At 41.9% G+C, this 22,368-nt stretch overlaps 1 protein-coding gene and 1 long non-coding RNA gene across 4 annotated transcripts in view; one reads left to right on the top strand and one right to left on the bottom strand.

Annotated features, from left to right (window-relative positions):
• Positions 1-22,368, bottom strand: part of Csrnp3 (cysteine and serine rich nuclear protein 3) — a 187,939-nt gene that overhangs the window by 116,380 nt on the left and 49,191 nt on the right.
• LOC134486369 (trichohyalin-like) lies at positions 355-20,637 on the top strand. Of its 2 annotated transcripts, XR_015683536.1 has the most exons (4): positions 355-430; positions 16,015-16,209; positions 19,629-19,736; positions 20,537-20,637. It is a non-coding gene; the product is annotated as a trichohyalin-like (long non-coding RNA). The 2 variants fall into 2 exon arrangements; XR_015683535.1 differs by lacking the exons at positions 19,629-19,736; positions 20,537-20,637 and adding an exon at positions 18,383-18,576.

The raw sequence follows: 22,368 nt of genomic DNA, 5'->3' as shown, positions 1-22,368 counted from the left end.
TATCCCCCCACCCCCTTTTTAAAGACAGGGCGTTGCGTCACACAGATTGGCTTCAAACTCATGCTGTGGCAGAAATAACCCGAGGACTGAGGCCCGTTCTCTCCAATGAGCTAACAGCAGAGAAAATTGAGAAGAGAACAAAGGAGGACCTGAAAGGAGGAAGACCAGTAGAAAGCTGTTTCTTCCAAGCAAAATAACGTTTTGGGGAAGAAGAAAAAGAAAAGGACAGCCATTGAGCACGAGGACTTGAGCAGCATCCTCAGAAGCTACGGATGGGGTCAGGCAGCAGATTGAGAAATTCCAATTAAGTTTCGCATCACAGAGGGCACTGTGACCTTGGCAATCAGTCTCAATGAAGTTGTAAGGGAAATACAAACAGCCTTTTCTGGCAGCCTTGCCATGCAAATGGAAATGGAACCGTGGACAGAAGGTATACGCGGACGTGTTGATGGGAGGGGTGAGAGGTTTCACTCGTCGATGAAAAACAATAGACTTACGTGCTGGTAAAAGTGATAAAACAAAAGGAAAACCCGATGATCCAGTAGAGGGGAGAGCATGAAGAATAGAATCTTTGGGTATGTGAAAAGGAGGGAGACCTACTGTTCAGGTTGAGCATGCAACTTTGGATAGAATCGCATCGTTTAGAACCGGAAGTAGAAGGTAGCGGCTAGGGGCAGAGCGCTACAGAGTTCTATCCTGCTTCTACTTTCTCATTATAAACTGATGTATATGCTGCCAAATAGAAATCTATGAGGAGACTGTGCTCGGCATAGGTACCAGGAAAGCTTTTGAACGGGAAGAACTGGGCAGATCCTGTTAACAAGGTAGGATTTGTGGTTACTACCCAGGGTTGGCTGAACTTTTGGTTATTAGCTTGAATGGAAATAAATGAACAAAGCTGTGTCCTTTGCTGCTCAGTTATAAGAAAATAAGTGGGCAGCGTACAGGGGGTTTGACCTATACTGGAATGGAGTCATGCTGCACATGCGTTCTACACAGGCGATCCAAGCAAAGAGAATTCAGGGTGATTTTAAGGATGTTTGTTTTAATGATAGGTTATAGATCCTAATTAATCTTAGGAAGGGGGAGGTGTGCACAGAAGGTAGCAGGATCCATGCACACACACACCCCGGTAGGTTTGAAAAATTACATGAATCAGGTAATTAGTAAGAGAGAGCTAACAAGGTAAGGAGTAGCGAGGGTGGCGAGCAGAATGGGTTGTTTGAGCGTGAGGTCACAGCAGAAGTACTGTAATGCTATGGAAAGACACTCAAGCTGTAAGAAGAAAGTGAGAGAGAACAAAACTCCGCCTGACAGGGCAATCTACAGGCATCGCGAAGGCAGGTTGTGAGAGAGCGGCACAGGAGATGGAACTGAAATCGCCAGGAGAATACTGGGTCCGTCATGTACTGGATAAAAGAGGGCCATACTTTGTGCCTTTCAAGGTGGTGGAGATCAAAGTGAATATAAAGTGATTGCTGTGCTCTGAGTTCATAATGAAAATTTTAAAATTAGCTTTCACTCGCCATCCATGCCCAGAGCTGACTATCACCAACTTCTACTGTCGACACGAAGCTAGGCTTACCTTACGGATAGGACAGCTTTGTGGGGGATGAGAGGGCCAGTTTCTTTCCAGATTACTGAATAAGATTTCTGTGGGGGCTTTAGACACTAAAGGGTTAAGAGCACCAGGAATTACATTTTGAACTGAAACCATTTTAGTATAGGATAAATTTAGAAAAATTTTAATGAATGGTTTATCTATTTTTTTTAAATTGCTTTATTTCCTTTAAAATTCCATTTGCACTTGAGCCACCCCACTCAACATGCTTCTGCACAAAAGCTGTAGGGGAAATGGTCATGGACTTCTCATCTGAACATAGCTGGTCAGCTGTTGGAGCTCTGTATTTTGGGAAGGGTGCTATTCTTAAAGCCTTCTTGAGACAATGAGGTGAGGCCTCGGATTGCATCATGCCCGGATGGTCGACAGACTAGTTTCTTGTAAATGCCTTCCATCTTTTTCACAGTCGCTGAATTCCTATATTTCTTCAGTTACTCTTAAAATGCTCTGTGCATGCCCCCTCCCACTGATCTGACTCATTTGAGAACAAGCTGACACCATAGTCTCAATTCTGCTTGAAGTTTTTAGCCGCTCTCTTTGGCATCGCTCCTATGATCTTTCTTGCTACCAGAGACAGAAAGGTATCCCAGCACTTCCTGGTAAGTGCACATAACTGCAAACCAGCATGCTACGGACAGCGTACTTTCTACTTTGTTATGAAGTACCACAGTTTAGATTCCCCAGGGAATACACCCTTGCTCTGTTCTGGCTTTCTATTTTAGCAATGAACTGCTAGAATTAGAAAGGAATAGCTATTATCAAGAACTGCAGGGGGCTTGAAACGGCCTCCCGCCGCTACTGGATACACAGAGGACACACGTGAGAGTTTTTAATGGGAAATTCCTCCATCTCTGCTTGTTGTTTTGTGCCAAGGGACGGGGTTGGGGGCGGGGGTGGGGGGCAAAACAGACGGAAAGAAGGAGATCTCAGTTCCCACTTGACTATCCGGGGAAACTGAAAAAAATCTAGGGAACTAGATAAGACACTGTGAAAATAGTTATTCGCTTAGAGGGCTTTTTTTTTTTTTTTTAAGATTTCTGTGTCAACGTCTTTTCTTTTTTCTTTTTTTTAAATTGGGTATTTCTTATTTACATTTCAAATGTTATTCCTTTTCCCGGTTTCCTGTCCATAAGCCCCCGACCCCTCCCTCTCCTCTTCTATTAGGGTGTTCCCCTCCCCATCCACCTCCCTTGCCGCCCCCCACTGACGTTCCCCTACACTGGGGATTCAACCTTGGCAGGACCAAGGGCTTCTGCTTTCATTGGTGCCCAGCAAGGCCATCCTCTGCTACCTATGCAGCTAGAGCCCTGGGTCAGCCCATGTATAGTCTTTGGGTAGTGGTTTAGTTCCTAGAAGCTCTGGTTGGTCAACGTTCTTTCAAAGGTTCATATTAGGATGGAGAGAACCCAGAACAGGGTGCATTGATTCCAGCTGGAGAGAGGCAGTGGCAGGGGCGAGGACAGCTTTCAGCAGGCGGGAACAGATCTTCAAGGGTTTGGATCCATATGTGAGCCTAGTAAAGGGTGGGAATAGGTGTCTGGACTGGAAGGCTACTGTGGGAAAAGGTGGATGTGAGAGAGGTGCTTCAGGGCTGAAAGTGAAGTGGAGGGAAGGTGAAGAAAGAGAGAGTAAACAATGAAGCAAACAACTGGAGTTTGCTTAAGGAAAATCTCGCCTCCATTTTTTAATCCAGTGGCCACTCTTGGTAGGGTCAGGAAACAGTTCCTACCTAAGGGATGGTAGTGGCCTCCTTCTGATAGCGTCAGGGGCAAAAAGTAGGGCGAGAGATGGGCAATATTCAGCATGGACCGGGCCCAATTCATCCAGTAAAAAAAAAAATCAGTTTAAAAATAGGAACTCAAGAGTATCTTCCTTGACAGTGTTCTAGAAAACAGGATGAATGGATCTTCCTTTCCACTCTGCAAATGAAGGAGGTCTGGGTTGGTTCCGTTGTCAACACGGACAATGTAAGCACATCTTAGTTCCCATCTATGTGAAACATACAGGAAATTCCAACAGCTAGATAGAATTTATTTGTCCCAGGAAGACAATGATTCAGCTAATTCTAAACCATCGGTGCTTAATTGAGCTGTTAATACAATTCCCAGTCCATTCAAAATAAATTGTCCACTCTGTTCCCCTTGATCTTTTTTTTTCTGTCTCCCGCAAGACCACATCATAATTCATCCACAGGCTCACTGAGAAATTGAATTCTCTCTAAGGCAGAGTCTTACTTATTATATAAAACTCTACCATGAAACATTTTCCCTGCTTTCCTTTCCCATCTGCTTCTTGCTCCTCCCTTCCCTCACTTCCTTGTCTTTTGCATGCAATGCTGTATTTCAAATGTGAGGTTTGGATCAATGTCCTTGCCGCCCACCCCCCAGTCATCATCACTGAGCAACACAAGAAAGCCTATCGTTTTTACTACATTCTAAATCCCCACTATAGTTAGGGCTTTTCAGATGGATTTCAGAATTCCCAAAGGCCCTGGACATATAATGACCATTTAATTGATGATTTTTTTTTGAAAGCTTCCTGTACCAAATTGCTAAGAGTCTTCATTGAGGAGTGGCAGGCTAAAGAAAACTAGGGGCTGTCAGAGCTTTTCCCTCCCTCCACATCGCCAAGGTCACTCTGACGGTCATCTCTAGACATCAATACAGATGTGAAAGAAGCCGTCCTCAGAGCCATAGGACTACTACCAGGCTGAAAGCCCCTTCAGCTGCCCTACAATGAATCTTCATTTTATTTTACAGCCTGGGTGGCCTTGCTGGGACTTTTATGGCAGATAAGGAAAAAAAGATCATTTTAAAGAAAGGAAGAAAGAAATGGCCTCTAGTCTCTGTCGTGCTGAATTGTGTTGTTTCCAAACTCATGGGTTCTTCCCGGTTTGAGTAATTGTGAGTGAGACATGTCTCTCGGCAATTTTGTGAAGACTTCAATGGACTAACATAAAAGGAATTGTCACAGCTCAGGGAAACACCCACTGCTCTATGCAACTGAGGTTAAAATAAGGGTCAGGTTATGCTTGTGGCATATTTCTTAAGTCAATCAAACATTAACAAAAAGGTTAGGATTTCTGTGCTGAAGGAGACAAGTTCACTAACTGTAGGTGTAAACTTTCAAAGTGGTCTCTTTGAATTTACAGGTGTTACTCTTACATTCTCGAGAGAAATGAATGGATTTCAGCTGTGAATCTCAGTATAGTCATACTAGGGGGAAAAAAAAGAAGTCGGAAGCTTTCTAATATGTACCAGATTTCAACGAACTCTGAGGCTTAGACGCCCTACCTATGTAATCTCTGTGCAGACAGCTGGGTTACAATACGAATCACCCCTTCAGGGTTCCCAGCGTAGTTTCAGTCAGGAGTAGATATGGCAGTTAGACGTAAAGCACTCAAAATTCAAAAGCGAGTTCTTGTGAGCCATCACTCTCTTTCCATAAAGACAAACGAAAAAAAAAAATCATACCAGGAAAAATTAAAAAGTGTAGCTAAAAATAATGTCAAAATAAAGAGAATCTTTTTAAGATGTTAATTCACTTTCTGTACAACCTAGAATAGAAATTCCTAATGGAATAGTGCTGAAGAATTCAAAAAATATGGATTGCATTAAGTTTGGACACTATTCAGACCAGCCCCACTATTTGAGCACCAGCCTTCCCCACAGCAGGTTGACAGAAAGACCATGGTGTATAGGATTAAATGTGGTCTTTTTATGCCGCTTAAAACCGTCACCAAGAGGTCTCCGGTACATTTCCTGTCCTTGCTTATTTACAGTTACGCATTTCTTGATAGGACTTCTAAACATTTGCTTCTCCTTGAGGGGAAAAAAAAAAAAAACCCACAACCCATGAAAAAGAACCTAAAAACTGGAGTGAAGATAAGATTAGTTCTGACAGTAATCTAGCTCGAAGGTCCCAGGAGCAGAGACAAAGCTCCATGCTATGACACTCAGCAGCCTGAGGACCCACACCCCGCCCACCATCCTCGGAGTTTTGGGACCAGGACCTAGGTCAAACCAGTCCTGGAGGCTTCGATACAAAAAGGGAATTCAGGGCTTATTGGTTTATAATGAATCTGCACTGGAGATTTTATTAAAGACATGTTAATGCATGTTTGAGCATGAGAGTGCCAAAAAGGAGTGGCACCCAGTTTTTTTTTTTTTTTAAAAAGACACACTCCTTGGCAGTACGCCCTTTACCCAAGGAAGAGTGATAGGAAGTAAGACACACTCAGGCATGGTAAGGAGAGTAAGCTATTATCTATCTCGGCATTAGCCATATGTGGCATTACATTTTTTAATCACATTCTTTTGGATTTTTGTGTATATGTGGCCTTGCACATGCCAGCGCACAAATGTGGATTTCAGAGGACAGTTTGCTGGAGTAGTTTTTGCCATCTCCACCATGTGGGTCTCTGGCATCGAACTCAGGTCCTCAGGCTTGAAGGCTTTGCCAAGCTTTGCTGAGCCCCCAACTCAAGTGCTAAGGTTTATTGTTGAGGGAGCTGATCATTGTTGGTGTTTTTGATTTTGTTATTGTAATTTGTTTTCCTTCTTTCCCCCCCTCTTGTTTCAGTAAGGTGGGATCGTGAGCTGACAAATTCAAACCAGCAACCACTAGGGTAGCACAAGGATTTTAAGTGTCTCTCATGAGATTCCTAGAAAAGTTACAGGTTGACAGTTGGGAAGGGAGAAAGGTCTTAAGTGGTTATTGACCATGCTGGATTTCTAATGAAAGACCTGGATTCTAAGGGCCTCCTTTTCTTTCTCCTGAGCCCAGAATTTCCCCTAGCTTTCTCACCTGCCTTAGAGGAGAGATACAGTTCCGTGGATAAGCGGAGATAACCCAAATTCAAATCACGCTGCAGATGAGTTAAGGCTTTGCTATTAGCAAACGACAACGAATGAGAACCGGGTCACGCTAAGACGCTCAGCCAAGTTGATTTAACCACAACAAATTTAGGGAAAGCAAAAGTAATTCATTCCTCACAGAACAGATTTCAGGAGACTTTCCACCTCACTATTCCTTAAGTTGTCCTTCTAAATGCTTCCGTGTGCTCAAATAATTGGCCGTTTTTGAGGAAGTAACAATTAGTTCCTGCAAAGATGAGAGCAGAGCCGAGCCCCCTGCATTTCCCACAGCACAAGATGTGGCTTTACCGTAAGCACACGCTACTTTCAGAATCACAACAAAGCAAATTTACATTTAGACACTTGGAGTTCCAAAACGACCTGCATAATCTCTTCTCGTTTGTGTAAAAAGATACACTCGAGTATCTGTTGAAGTGTAGGAGTACCAGAGACTCAGTGTTGTGGCTGTTACAGGTCACAGCACACGGACCAACGTTTTTCTTAACAGTGTGCTTAATAGTCTTCTACATTGGTTTCGGTACATCTGAATCTTATTTTTTTAAACAGAGTTACTGTTTGAGTCAAGAAAACAATATCCGCTAAGAAATGCTTCCTATTTAGATAACAATGACCTACAAATATATTGTTCTCTGAGTAGAATTAAGATGGAGAGTGGACATATACAGCCACCCAATTAGACAAGATGGACGAAGCAAAGAAGTGCAGGCCGACAGGAGCCGGATGTAGATCGCTCCTGAGAGACACAGCCAGAATACAGCAAATACAGAGGCGAATGCCAGCAGCAAACCACTGAACTGAGAATAGGACCCCCGTTGAAGGAATCAGAGAAAGAACTGGAAGAGCTTGAAGGGGCTCGAGACCCCATATGTACAACAATGCCAAGCAACCAGAGCTTCCAGGGACTAAGCCACTACCTGAAGACTATACATGGACTGACCCTGGACTCTGACCTCATAGGTAGCAATGAATATCCTAGTAAGAGCACCAGTGGAAGGGGAAGCCCTGGGTCCTGCTAAGACTGAACCTCCAGTGAACTAGATTGTTGGGGGGAGGGCGGCAATGGGGGGAGGGTTGGGAGGGGAACACCCATAAGGAAGGGGAGGGGGGAGGAGTTAGGGGGATGTTGGCCCAGAAACCGGGAAAGGGAATAACATTCGAAATGTAAATAAGAAATACTCAAGTTAATAAAAAAAAAAAAAAAGATGGAGAGTGGAGTGTTTCAGTGCAGCTAACAAGAAAGGTCCTTGAGAAACCTATTTTGAATTCTATGTGGGCGCTTTAAAAAGGACTCCAAATGGCCAATACACATGTGAAATGAAGACCCTCTCGAGGAAATGTAAGTTGAAAGTAGAAGGTATTGTCGGGGTGCCCTGCTTTAAGTCACTCCTTATTGTGTAAGGGACTGACTTTTCAGACTGTGCCTTGCCCAGCGGGACTCCACGTGACAGTGCATCTTTGAACTCCATTCTGAAGAGGAAGGACAGACCTGGACCCACGTACCTAATCAACAACATCTGTCTGGCACCACTAGGCAGCACAAATACATGACTTATCCCCGGGAGCAGAAAGAGTGCCACCCTATAGATTTATTGGGTTGAATTGAGATTGTAGGAAGTCATGGATGTGTCAGAATCATATGAGTGAAACTAAGCCCAGGAACATATTGGAGGGTCTAGACCAAGGACAGAATGTAACGCTGTTGCCTGAACCCCATCCAGGGTAGGGCAATGGCCTCACCAGCCTGTCATCTGACAATCCGGCATGTCCATCCAGGAGGAGAACTCCTAGCTATCCCAGGAGGCTCAGTCAGCCCCTTCTGCCTATCCCCCAGTTTGTCCATCCGTACCTGTTATCACCCCACATCACCCTCACAGTCTTGCTCTGTGCTGATTGGTTGTTTTGCTTGTCGTTTGCTTTGGTCAGCTTGATCCGATGTGGAGTCATGTGAGGAGGGGGAACCCCACTTGAGAAAAATGATCCCATCAGATTGGCTTAGTTCTGCCGATCTGCTCTCTAACCTGTGACCAGCAGTGGCCTGACCCATGGCTGCCACAGCCTCTCCAGCCAGATCCTTCTCTCTCCTATTGCCTTACCTGTTATTATGCCAATACAGACTCTATTTATATCACTTTCTCTGCTCCTCTGGACTTTTGACATTTTAAGCCCCTGGCTTTATGACTCTTTGCCTTCATTCTGTGAACACATTATGAATTTATTATTATTCAAAAATAATTCTGACATTGGAGAAGGACGCAAACATATTTCTGATATAATTTGCTCGTGGCATAGGGAACACTACAGTGGATCAGCAGATATTAAACTGATAATATTCAGGGGAAGGCAGGTAGGGGTGGGGAGGCTCTGTAAACAGCCTCTTGACTGACGGTTTCTTTGATGAGACAGTTTTTATTCACTAACTTGGCATTGTCTGCCACAGCTGTTCAACGCATAGGTCTTTCAGCCAGCAATTTCATGGCTAGGGACATACTCTTCTTGTAGCTACACGGTGTTTATTATAGCACTATTTATAATGATGAAAATCTGAAAATAAATTCAAATGACCTTCCACATAGAAATAAGGAATGATAGCACTCTAATATAGGAAGGTCTGTGGATATAAAAATGGAATCATTCCCTAGATATGCTGTAAATGTGTAAGAAAAACAAGACAGCACATAAGGCTAGAAGAGAGACTCATCAAACGCTAACAAAGGGTAGGAAGAGGGAAAATTTCAAAATATAGGGGACACTTCCTTTTTATTTAACATATTGAATTTTATGAAACTTTAAAAACCAAAATATAGCAAAATGGCCATAATTCTATGTCAGTTGGAATTCCACCTTTGCAAAGAAGTATAACTAATTCACTTTCTAGTCTCCAGTGGTTTTTCAGACTCTGAAATCATTCCCCCTCTTTCTATGTAATAGACAGGTACCTATCAAAATCGATGGGGGAAAAAATGAAACAAATCTGGCTACACACAGTGTCTTTTGAGGGAATTTCTGTGAGTTCTCCCCAATGTGCGCTGCGTTTTTTTAAGAGGCACTAATTACATATGCATCCTTTAAGCCAAGATAAAATTCTTAGAAAACAGTTCTGAAATTATGTGGTGACGGAATTATTTAGGATATAAATTACTGAGAGAAAACCTTGCCCTGGGCTTTTGGGTAGCATGTGTGAGCCCCAACACTGCCACAGTCAGACTTCAGAAGCAGGGCAGTGAGTTAAAAGGCCACAGAGCTTGCAGGCCTGATGCTCCTCTCTCTGCTGTAAGCTCAGGCAGGATGACTGACATCTGTGTTTCCTCATCCATAGCTAACAACACACCTTGAACAATATAACTTCAAAACCCCAGCACATTAAAAGCATCCAGTTCTTGTTTGTATTGTGATTCAGAATCACAGAATATTGAGAAATATGTCAAGCAGAATTTAGAAAAAAATTTTTTTCAATAAAAATTACCGGGGTTGGGGATTTAGTTCAGTGGTAGAGCGCTCGCCTAGCAAGCGCAAGGCCCTGGGTTCGGTTCCCAGCTCTGGAAAAAAAAAATTACCAATGATGGGTCCTTGGATTATTTTACCTCTTTAACAATGTTTATTCTTTCATTGAAAATCAAATGAGAAGAACTCATTGTGATAAGTTTGAGAGTCACTGAAAAGGAAGGAAGAGGGAGAGAGAAAGAGAAAACAAAAATAACTCATCTAGCAGTCAATTGGTTAACGTGTTCTAAGCAGCTAATTAATGTGCTGGACCCCTTGCCCTCAGGGTTTATCATATAAATGTAGTCCATACTCGCTGTCCTTGTTCAGATTTCACAATCTAGCCAGGCATGGTGGAGCATACTTTTAATGTCAGTGTTCTGCAGGCAGAGGCAGGTAGATCTCTCTGAATTTGAGGTCATTTCGGACCACACAGTGAAATCCAAGAGAGCAAGGACTACATAAAGAAACCCCGTCTTAAAGAAAAAAGGAAAAGGGAAAAGAAGAGAATTCATAATCTAGGAAAACCAGTGAAAATAAATCCACATACCTACCTAAACATCTTCTATTTCTACTGTCAATGCTGAAAATCCTGAAAGTCTTATGAAGCTGTCCTGCAATGTTAAACATATTACCCTTCCACTAATATACCAGATCTCGTCCTATCCAGCCTGCTAGAACACTGAGCAGGGCAGCGCTCCTTCCCCGAGTCATTGACTTTCATTTGCTAGGGATCATCTCCCATCAGTGTCATTTCTCTTATTTAAAGTAAGAGCTGCTCAATAGGATCGCCCCTTGTAACCACTGCCCTCCTTCCTGGATTTCTTTTTCAAGAAAAATCCCAGAAACAGTTGTTCAGGAATCCTGTAGCTCTTCTCCACCCACCCTTCCTTTAAAAAAGCTTTAAGTCAATGCAAATGCACCAATCAAGACCACCAGTATCATATACAATCAAGACCATGATGCAATGACTAATCTTTAGTCCGAATCTTACTTTCCAATAAAGACAAGTGACAATTGCTCTGTCCTCATGGCCACTCTTGTTGCCCATAATAAACCTCTTCCAGGTTTCATCCTGCTTTGCTGATCCATCCTCCTTCCCTCCCTGATCTATTAGTTCAGTGGTACAGAAGCAAGGTTGGATCTGCATTCTCAGTGGCCCCTTCTACTGATAAGTACTTTGTCGTGTCATGCTCTGCCATGGATGTACGCACCAAGTCTTGCAAAGTGGGACATTCTGTGTACACTGCTCTCCTGGACTCCAGCCCATTTCCCAATGTAACTGTCTCCATCCACCATACGGTGGATACTCTAAGCTCCTGTGTCCACATCTCAGCTTCTGCTTCTCTACCCATGCTTCCCTGGTACCTCAGAAACCTGTCAACAGATCCCATGGTTAGTATTTCAGACCATCTCCAGTCACAGATCAATTCCTGTGTCTCATTAGCATCCTTCTGATCTGATCCCCTAAGATGTTCTCCTTTGTTCTTTCTCGTTTTTCCCATTCCTTCCACATTCAATTTTAACCAGGTCGAGCCTTTTAAGTATCCGAGGCAGATCACAGGACTCTCTTCCTGGCTCATGCCTACATTAATGACATATTAATCCAAAGGGCCTTATAAACAGACTCCTATACCTTGCTGAAGTCATCATTTAGAAATCTTTTCTCATCGGCTGTCTCAGCCATCCATGGATTCATCACCATGCTGGGAACCTGGGGACTTTATTCTGTCTGACCTTTCTTTCAAGAACACCAATGTTTCTCCTAAACAAATGTTTCCCCTAAACAATTCCTCTACTCGCAAATCCTCCATCCTCTTTGGGAAGTATAGCTGGACCACCATCACCAATAGGTTATACTTTGGTTCCCAACTACTCAGTTCCAGTGTTTTCTTATATTCTGTATGTTTGATATACACAGAATGTGTATATTTTATATAATACTTTCTAAGTATATGTACATGTATATAATATAATTCTATTAACGACAATTATCCTCATTCACTAGAAAGTTAAGCCACTTGGAGGGCACATTTTTCAGTCCTTTCACTTACTAATATCCTACAACATAATATATATTGGATGAGTGACTTAAAAACAGCAAATTTATTAGAAATTCAAAGTAAGTTCAGTCCTGGTATTTAGTATACTCACCATCATCAAGAGACTATTATCGAAATCCTGATTAGGAAGAAAATGATTCAATCTGATGAATTAAATGTTTTCCTTAGCCTGGCATTGCGATACCAGACTTAAAAAAAATAAAGAAAGAAAGAAAGCCAAGTATAACCTCTTAAACTACAGCTGAATGATTCCAGTTATATAGCATTAGTCACATGTCCAGTCTCAAATTCTGATTAAAATTTAACTAAACGTTGACAAGATCTTAGGTAAACCAGTAAACTAATCCTTATGCCTATCTTTATTAAATAAATGGAATTTGTATATCCTCTTACTAAGCGTTGTGGTCTACTACTGATTTAAGGGTGAAACAGTTAGATTAAAAATTCCATTGATTAAAAAAAATAACAAATTTGATGACAGAAACCCGCAGTCCAAGATGTAGGGCACACATCCGTGAGTGTTTACGGGAGATAGATGGATGATACAACCTGGTGTGGCAAACAAGAAGAAAATCCCAAAGCTTCAAATTAAATGTGAGTCAATTGATGGTGCAGCCATCCAGGAAGCCAAATAACTGTCACCCTCAGCGCACTCAGGAAATGACAGAGGCACGTGGCATTCTTCAGCTGCTGATGAGAGACAGTTGGTTGTCTGAATTGTTTCAAGGAGTCAGGAGCTCTGGCTAGGTAACCCCAGATTCTTAGTAGCAAAAATATAGTTCTGGCTTACTGTTAGTTATTCAATACAGACAGAATACATCAGAAATCTCGAAGACACGCTATGTCTATATAAACGTATTTACTCCAATATATTAACTCTGGGAGAACCTATAAAGCTTTGCAGTCAAAGCTTTGGAAGTTGAAGCCTTCTGTAGAGGCCTTTCTTCTCTTACAGTGGGAGCAATCATGCATGCATTAAAAGGCTACTGTAGTTTAAAATGTTTGTTTTTATCTGTTTATTCTCTCTTTCGTTTATTTCCTCGGTGTGTATATGTGTGTATGTTTGGGGTGTGCATGTGCCAGAGCGCACGTGTGGAGATGGAGGACAACTTGTGAGGGTTGGTTCCCTCCTCCTATCCTGTGGGTCCCAGGAATAGGACACAGTTTGATAGGCTTGGTAGCTTTACACACTGAGTCATCTCACCAGCCCAGAATTACATAACTACGTATACTTGACAAAAGTATACATATAACCCTCCGCTTTCACATTGCTCATATTAGATATATCAATACAGTGTAATCCTATGCAGCCAATTTAATTATGAGGTCATTGAGTATTTTGCTGATATGGGGAGAATTTTTACAATACGTGGCAAAGGAGAAACCACTTAATAATTACATTTATTGTTACATTGTGAATCCATTAAGCCTTTGTTGTAGTATTGTGTTTAGACACACATACGCACACATAATCCTTCACTAATGCTGACAGAATGCACAAAAATTAATAAGTTTTACAGGACTCCAGAGTACTAGAGTATTGAATTTTACCAATCTGTGGATGAGCATTTGTTTTCCCCTTCATCTCATCCCCCAAAGGCCTAGTAGGTCTCAGAACTCTCACTTTGGCCAAGTCAGTCAGGTACACAGACAACTTCCATCGGGAATATTTGGCATTAGGTATACTAACTGTAGAGCGCAGGAGGTGGGTGCTAGAATAAAGCACCGAGAGCTCCGAGAGAATGGGCGGTGTGGAAGCCAGTCTCTGAAAATGCTCACAACCGCTTGTCTTACTTTCTTCTTGATGGGATCAAATACCCTGAGACAAAAGCAACTGAAGAGAAACCATCACAGTTACAGACAATAGCATCCATCACTGTGGGTAAGATGGACAGCAGGCAGCATGGCATGGTGGCAGGGGTGGGAAGACGCCTGGTCACTTTACATCTGTACCCAGGAAGCAGACAGTGAATATGAAGTGTGGTCAAGCTATAAAGTCTTAAAGCCTGATCCTATGACCCACTTCTTGTAGTGAGGCACTACTTCCTAACGTTTCCACCGGCTGGAGACCACAGGTTGATTTTGGGGATCAGTAAGTGACATTCCACATTCAAATTATAGCACTGTTTGAATGTTGCGACAATAGTATTTGGCCTCTTGACAGCGGTTGTTGTTATGGTTGTTGTTGACTCTGACAGTGCTGGTGGTTGATGATGTTGTTTGAGACTGAGTCTTGATATTTAGCCCAGGCTGTCTCAATGGTGGAGTCAGTCTACCGATGGACACTGTGGTACTGACTAGAAGAGATGAAGGCCTAATCACTGGACATTATTTCCTTGCAGATGTGGCTTTATTTTTTTTTTAAAGATTTATTTATTTATTTTATGTACAGCATTCTGCCTGCATATGTGACTGCAGGCCAGAAGAGGGCACCAGATCTCATTACAGATGGCTGTGAGCCACCATGTGGTTGCTGGGAATTGAACTCATGACCTCTGGAAGAGCAGTCAGTGCTCTTAACGCTGAGCCATCTCTCCAGCCCCGATGTGGCTTTATTTTAACAACACTATAAAACCTACTCAGAGGCCGGAGAGATGCCTCTTATGTGAGAACACTTAACACTCCAACAGAGGACCCGAATTCAGTTCCCAGCTTCTACATACAAGCTCACATCCATCTGCAACTCCAATTCCAGGGTCTCTGGGGGTCCTCTGCTGGTCTCTGGATGCACCACACATGTACACAGGTGTACATTATGGCCAGCATTCATATACATAACAGAAAAATAAATAAATCTTCAAAAACAGTAATAAACAAACATGGGATGGAGGCCAACTATTGAGTTGTATGCTGGTAATTCCAGCATTAAGGACACTGAGTCTACCATTGAGACAGCCTGGGCTAAACAGCAAGATGCAGTCTTAAACAAATAAACAAAAAACCAATAACAACAACAACAACACATGCACACACTAAATAAGTGTAGCACAAAAAAAACCGTAACAAGAACACTTAGAATATAATGAAAACAATAATAAAAAAAGTAGAAAGAAACAGTGGACTCTATACAGTAGAGTCTATACAACTAAGAGCATGTATCTTTTTTAGGCTGTTTAGAGACTTGTGCCTTTACTGGGTATACACTGGAATGGATTCTAAAAGGATAATATATTGCCAAAGAGTTAGAAGTTTGCAGAACCATTGGGGAAATTCAGGGGACATTTCATTTGTGCCCTCTGTGGATAGAGAACTAATTCACTTCTGCATCCTGCAGGAACCTAGACTCGATGGGCTCCATCATGGTGATGGGTAGGGAGAGGAATCTGCGCTGTACTTAAAACCTTTGAAGGCAGGTGACATTCACAACAGAACAGAGAGAACTCCAGTTTCAATCCATCTTGAAGGGCACAGGAGAAGAAGCCTTAGGACAATGACTGTAGGACCCATGTCTAGTGCTTTCATACCACTGAGAGCCACAATCCCACATGCTATATGATAAGTTTTCTGGTGGCAAAGAGGTCTTTCCTCCAAAAACATCCATTATTTCCAAAATGATGCATTGTGCAGCAAGACAAAGAGCTTGGTAGCTTCCGCTCCCTATTTACAAAGTCCTCATTTGGTGGAAGGGACATGATTACCAAGCACTGAATCAGGTAGAAAGAAAAATCTAAGCATTCTAGTTGACGGACTGAGTTAGAATTTGAATTCTAAATAATAACTGACCCTTTAGAAGTAAAAACAGTTGGCCAATGGCACACCCAACACAGGCTGCCCATTATGCTCAAGTCCTGAAATGTCACAATGGACCCGGAAAAAATGTGCAATTATTATATGACATTTAAAAATAGAAATACATATTGAATAACTCAGAAAAAAAAAGACTAACTCCACATTCAAACAGTTGGGCCAGTATAAGATATTACAATGTAACATTTTCTTCCAGAAACCCCCTCCCCCCTTTTTTTTTTTTCAGAAAGAAAGAAAACACTGTCATTGCCATGTGAAGAGATCTGGGTTTATAAATACTTTCGAAATGTTCCTGCGGTGTTATTTCTCGATGCATACATTACAGAAACCATCCAGAAACGATACTAAAGACAAGCACAGGATTACCACACGGCAGAGCACAAAAATGGACGGCAGCTTCCAGGCAGGCTGGGCCCTGCAGGTCAGTAGAATCACTGTTCAGGCTTGAGAGATTCTAGCTAAGTAGGTAATTCAACCAACCGCTACAATAAAACTGGCGAGATCAATGGGGTGTGCTGTGGAATACAGGAGGAGAGCCTGCAGCAATCTCCAGGGCTTCCGATGCAGAGAATGTGAAAGAGCTGCTGACTTCACAGCTAAGCATTAGAGGCAACTGCCTCGCCTGGCAGTCCAGCGAAGGCCAAGATCGCAGGGAGCAATTATTTCTTTTTCCTCTCAGAACTCAGAAAAATTAACAAGCAAAAATGAAGGCTTTCAGGCTATTGGGTAAAAAGTTTATTAGCGTCTGTCTTGGAGAGACTATCTATCCGACTTGGTTGATACTGTTTACACTGGTAGGAATGTTAAACAGTATGCTGCAAACTAAAATTAAAACACTATCAGCACACTAAATGTAACAATAAAGACAGGGAGCCCTTGCCAAAGCAAGGCACTGAAGCAAATAACATAACCACGTTCGGTTCAGCAGCCTATTGAAAGAAAGCATTTGGTGCAGAGAGCGAGGCGAGCTGGCCGATTGCCAACACCTTGCTTCAGTCAGATAATGCACTTTGCTACCTAGGAACAGAGTGAGGTCAGAGGCTAGCCTGGACAGTTTTGTAGTGCTGGGTTGATTTTCTGGGGAGATGACAGGTCAATCCCTTCTGGCACTTCGTCCTTTGGGCTTACTGGTGTATTATCAGCAACCCTGACAACCTCTCAGATGTGGAGAGAAGGCTGTGCTTCTCGATACTCTCATTTCTAGCATCTAAGTCTAATAGTTTCCTCTAGCAAGGCTGCCAACACAGATCTTTCTGTTAAGAAATAAGTCAGCCTAGCAAGAAAATAGGAAGGGCCCAGGCACACACTGGCTTCAGGAACAGGACCCAGGGTTTACGTGTGTTCAGAGCCTAAAGACTTATCCATGGGTCAAATTTCATCTCCATTTCTGCCCTCTTAACATGAGGCATCCTTGTCATATTATCTCCTGTTTCCTTCTTATTGTCCACTATCCCTCTAGCAGGCAACCGTTTACAGTTAAAATACAAGCCCACCTTAATTCAAACAAACATATTCTAGAAGCTGGGAGCATAACACAGGGGTAGCATTTGCCTAGTATATACAACACTGTAGATATGATGTACAGCACTTTAAACAATTAAAAATGATAGATAGATGGATAGGTAGGTAAGTAGGTAGAGAGATAGAGATAGATAGATAGATAGATAGATAGATAGATAGATAGATAGATAGTAGATAGATAGATAGATAGTAGATAGATAGATAGATAGATAATAAACAGATAGATAAGGCCAGGGATATCTCAGTGGATTAAGTGATTGCTGACCAAGCATGAGGACCTGAGTTCGGATCCCCAGAACCTGCCTAGAAGCCAGGCATGAAGGTACATACCGATAACCCTTAAGTTATGGGGTAGACACTGGGATATTCCTAAGTCTTATTGACTAGTGAGTCTTGCCAACAGAAAGCTCTTGGTTCAATGAGAGATCCTGTCTCTCTCCTACAGCCTTTGTTTTCTTAGAGCTCTCAACCAAAGACATGTAGAAGAAGTAGCAGAAAACTGCTTAACCCCATATGTACAACAATGCCAAGCAACCAGAGCTTCCAGGGACTAAGCCACTACCTAAAGACTATACATGGACTGACCCTGGACTCTGACCTCATAGGTAGCAATGAATATCCTAGTAAGAGCACCAGTGGAAGGGGAAGCCCTGGGTCCTGCTAAGACTGAACCCCCAGTGAACTAGACTGGTGGGGGGAGGGCGACAATGGGGGGAGGGTTGGGAGGGGAACACCCATAAGGAAGGGGAGGGGGGAGGGGGATGTTTGCCTGGATACCGGGAAAGGGAATAACACTCGAAATGTATATAAGAAATACTCAAGTTAATAAAAAAAAATGTTTTCTCCCGTCAAAAAAAAAAAAAAAGAAAACTGCTTAAACTACATAGGCACTAGTGGAAAAATAGTCTAATATTTGACAAAACAGGGAAGGCATTTTTATAATACTATATACAAATGTCAGCTCCTTCTGAAAAAGAAAACTGTGCAGGGAGAAATATTAGCTGTGAGTATTGAGTGGCTTAGTTAGGAAGTGAGGGAAAAGCAAATTCTTGCTTCCTCCTGTCTCTTTCCAGGGGAATCCTGTATCTTATTCGTGATGTTGCAGAGAAAAACCAGAGATCATTGTTCTTTGAGTTTTACTAAAAATACCCAGACGATATTTGAAGTAATGCAAACATTGCTTTGCTCTCTTCCAAACATCAATAAACCATGTGGATTGATGTAAAAAGATGTCTAAAATAAAAGAAGGCTAAAAATTCAAAGAAGACATTAAGTCTGGCTTGTTTATCTAAATGGTAATGTATATTCCTAGCCTAACATGTTAGCACATGCTTATAGCCTATCATTAGACGTATTTTTTCACTGAATGTACAAACAGGTTTTGTGGATACTTGGGAAGATTGTGAAGTAAGGAGTGCAGAAAATGTTATCCATAGCTCTTGGTATTTAAAAATTCACTAGAGTGGCTACCTACCAAGAACAAGATGCAAGACAGAAGACCCTTCCTAACACAAGATCATTCATGACGAGTGTGTCCCCAAGACAGGGCTCACCAATGCATTGCTATATGCCAGAGAGTATGGGAAGGTAGAATACATCTCTGTCAAGGGTACTGGCCAGTTTTATTTTTTGACACAAAATCGGGTTATTTGAGAAGAGAAACTCTCAATTGAGAAAATGCTCCTAGCAAATTGGCCCGTGGGCAAACCTGTGGTGCCATTTTTTTCTAAATTAGTTATAGATGTGGGAGGGTCCAAGCCCATGGCTGTCCGTCCTGAGGTGTCTGAGACAGCAGGCTGAACAAGCCATGGAGAACAAACTAATGAGCACTCCTTCCAGACCTCTGTCTCAGTGCCTAACTCTGACTTCCTGCCCTGACTTCCCTCAGTGATGTCATGAATATTGTAAGCAGAAATAAACCCTTTCCTCCCCAGGTTGCTTAGGGGCCTGATATCTTACCACAGCAATGAGAACCTAACTAAAACACGAAGACAAACTACTTCATTAAAAGGAAGGGAAGAGGCCCTTAAACTGAGGGCATGAAATATAACGTGTACATCTATCTCCAGAGATTAATATAAGAAATACCACGAGAGTCAGTAAGACGAGAACAATTAACTAGTTTCCTCTGTAGCCTATTCTCCTGCATAACCATTTCTACAGTATAGAATGGGAGATTTGACCACAGGCATGTGGTATTTAGGTATTTCTTTTTCTGGGTCTACAGTCACTCTGATAGTACTTTTCTCACGGCCCAGAAAACAGAAGGAGGAAGCTTTGTGGTATCGCCATGCCAGGCTCTCTCTCTTCCTCATGTAGGTTCCTGCATGTCTATGCATGTGAGAGCTAATAAATGATTCTGAATTTAGCACATCGAAAAGAAAAATGGGAGACGAGCTGCAGTTCCAGGCCATAAATTCAATGAAGGTAAGGTTTTTTTTTTTTTAAAGAAAAAAAAACTTTAAAATCAATACAAGGAGAAAATAGAAAGAGGGTTGTGGAGGGAAAAAAAGCAACATAAAAGATGTAAGAAAACTTTAACAAGACAAAAGGGAGGGAAAGTTCTAAATCTAATGATAATTCTTCATGGTACCATACATAATTTTTTCAAAATGAGTGCTTTGAAAGTAGGAACCACGTTCTGAATAATTGCTAGTAACTTTCCTTCCATTTACACTCATAAACCTGACATGTTAATTGACGATAATAAGTCTTCCTCTCAGCTGCTTCTAATATGACATTGACATCTATCTGACAGAACAGATAAATAGCATTCTCTCTATATCCCATTGGAAAGACTATTTCGTTTGGAAAATCAAGGTTATATGCCTGGTATCGAAGGCCTTTGAGTTCCCTGAGACTATCTCTGAACCCCTGTACCATAAAGCATGAAGTACCCTTTTCCCACCTGGTGAGTTCTTGCACACCCACTGGCTCCTGAAAGTAGGTTCTTCAACCTGTTTTTCTGACACAGACAAGAAAAAGCAACAGAGTTTCATGGTGCCATTACTACTAAGGTGCATATTCTCCACCCCATGTCCTGACATTTAAAGGAGAATTGCCTCCCTTCTTGGACAGTAGACATAATTAAGCGATATGAAGGTGTAGAGATCTACATTCCTGGAGCTAGGTGTCTTGGGGGAGTGAACTCAGAGGGGGAGAAGCTTTGCAGGGAAGGCGATGTGTCTTGCTTGCCTTCTGTATCTTGTTTTCTGTTCATGTTACAGAATACGGCAACAGTAGCGACAACCAGTACTGCTCAACAGATCTTAGCTGTCACACAGTCAACTTTAATACAAAGTATTTGTTCATCTGTCTAACAGAGAATGCAAATTTTTGTGATTCTGAAACCATGTTTTCCTGCAAGGTAACATTTCATGTGTCCAACAACTGGTGCACAGAGGAACTACATACAGAGTTTATGGTTAGATATCACTTTGGAATGGCTGAACTGATTCTGCCAGAAACGGCTCCACCGGTGTCACCTAAGAAAATTCTTACACAAATTCTGTTCGCTGTGCTGAATTCAGGAACATGACACATATCTCCTACCAAGCAGTCTAGAGATTTCAAGGCTAATTCCTTAAAGGTGGTGGCAGTAAGCATCCAGGAAAAAAAATCCTGAAAACTATCATTATGTTTTATGTGACTACATGATATCTATCGTATGACTCTGGTAGGGTCAGCCAGTCCCAACATTTTGGTAGGCAGGCAGCTAAGTGTTATGAAAACATTACAGAAAACTTTGGTATTGACTTTTATGGAAGAAGTTTAAAAGATATAAAGATGGACATGATTGAAACTTATTTAAGTACAGTTAATAACAAACATATAAATAACAAGAACATGGAGGGAAATAAATGTGCATTTTCAAACTCAGGCCACCTGACCTAAACTAACGTTCCCATAACAACAAGACTCCATCATTTGACACACAGCAAAAATACTTGACAGTATCCATCATACTTAAACTGACAGAAGCTTGGAAATGTTACATTGGCATATTTGAATAATTCAATTTTGGAAGCATGTTATTGACAGGCAAAGATGCATAGAACCTGAAGTTGAAACTTCGATATTTTTTTTCTCTTATCTCTCTCTAGCGTAAAGCTAAGAAAATCGTTTCAAAGTAGAACTGGGGATCCATGGATAACTGAATCTCTAATTTTCATGCAAATTTCAAGTGTATTTATTTTTCAAACAAAACTAGTCACAGTTTCATGGGAAACAGGACCCTTCAAACCTTACCCATCCCGGTGATGTCTGGGCTGGCTAGATATAACATTAAATCTTCTGTAAGCGTGTGTCATTCTGTCGGCTTCACATGTGGATTTTACAACCACAGCCTCAGTGCACTTGATTCCAAGCCTTTCATCCAGCGCTGTTCAGTATATGCTGCTGTTGATAATGGTGACAGTGGACCCAGCCACGGTCTCATTTTCCAGACAGGGATCCCTTCATCATTTTTGAGTCCCTCTCTAGGCCAGCAAGGTTTTATTTTCTTTCGTTTTAGCAATAAACCTGTCACCGTGATCAGACTGGGCATAAAAACCGCCAAGGTTAGCAATTCCCTTCTCCACACTCGCTTCCTTGCATGCAGGCTTGCCTCTTTCTTGATCTTGTCCAGGATGACAGGAAGGACTCTTTGTATATCGTCTGTCCATTTGGAAACCAAATGGTTTACAAGGACAGGACATCAAAATTTATGCCAAAACTCATTTTGCATCCCACGTCTGCTTCATGATTAAGGTTAAAATGGCAGGATTTTCTTCTCGGCAGCAGGAGGAATATGCTTTTTGTTTTCTTTCCAGAATAAGTAATTATGAAATTTTAAAATTTGGGCCAAAAGAACAGCTTGCTACAGCATTTTTGATTATGTCCCTGGTCTCCAGGACACAACCTTTCTACAGGATAAAAAGGTTCAGGCAAAATATTTTCATCCAAGTCAGAGTACAAATAGCAACCAAATGCTGCTGAACACATCCTGAGGAAGTATAATTTCATCTATAACAGGCACCATAAGTTTCACTCTGTCAATAAAGTCTTCTATCTCACAATA

This window comes from Rattus norvegicus, chromosome 3 (genome assembly GCF_021556685.1).
Source record: "Rattus norvegicus strain SHRSP/BbbUtx chromosome 3, alternate assembly SHRSP_T2T, whole genome shotgun sequence".
NCBI lineage: Eukaryota > Metazoa > Chordata > Mammalia > Rodentia > Muridae > Rattus > Rattus norvegicus.
The sequence above is the reverse complement of the archived record's forward strand: the minus strand, read 5'-3'. Positions and strand labels throughout refer to the sequence as shown.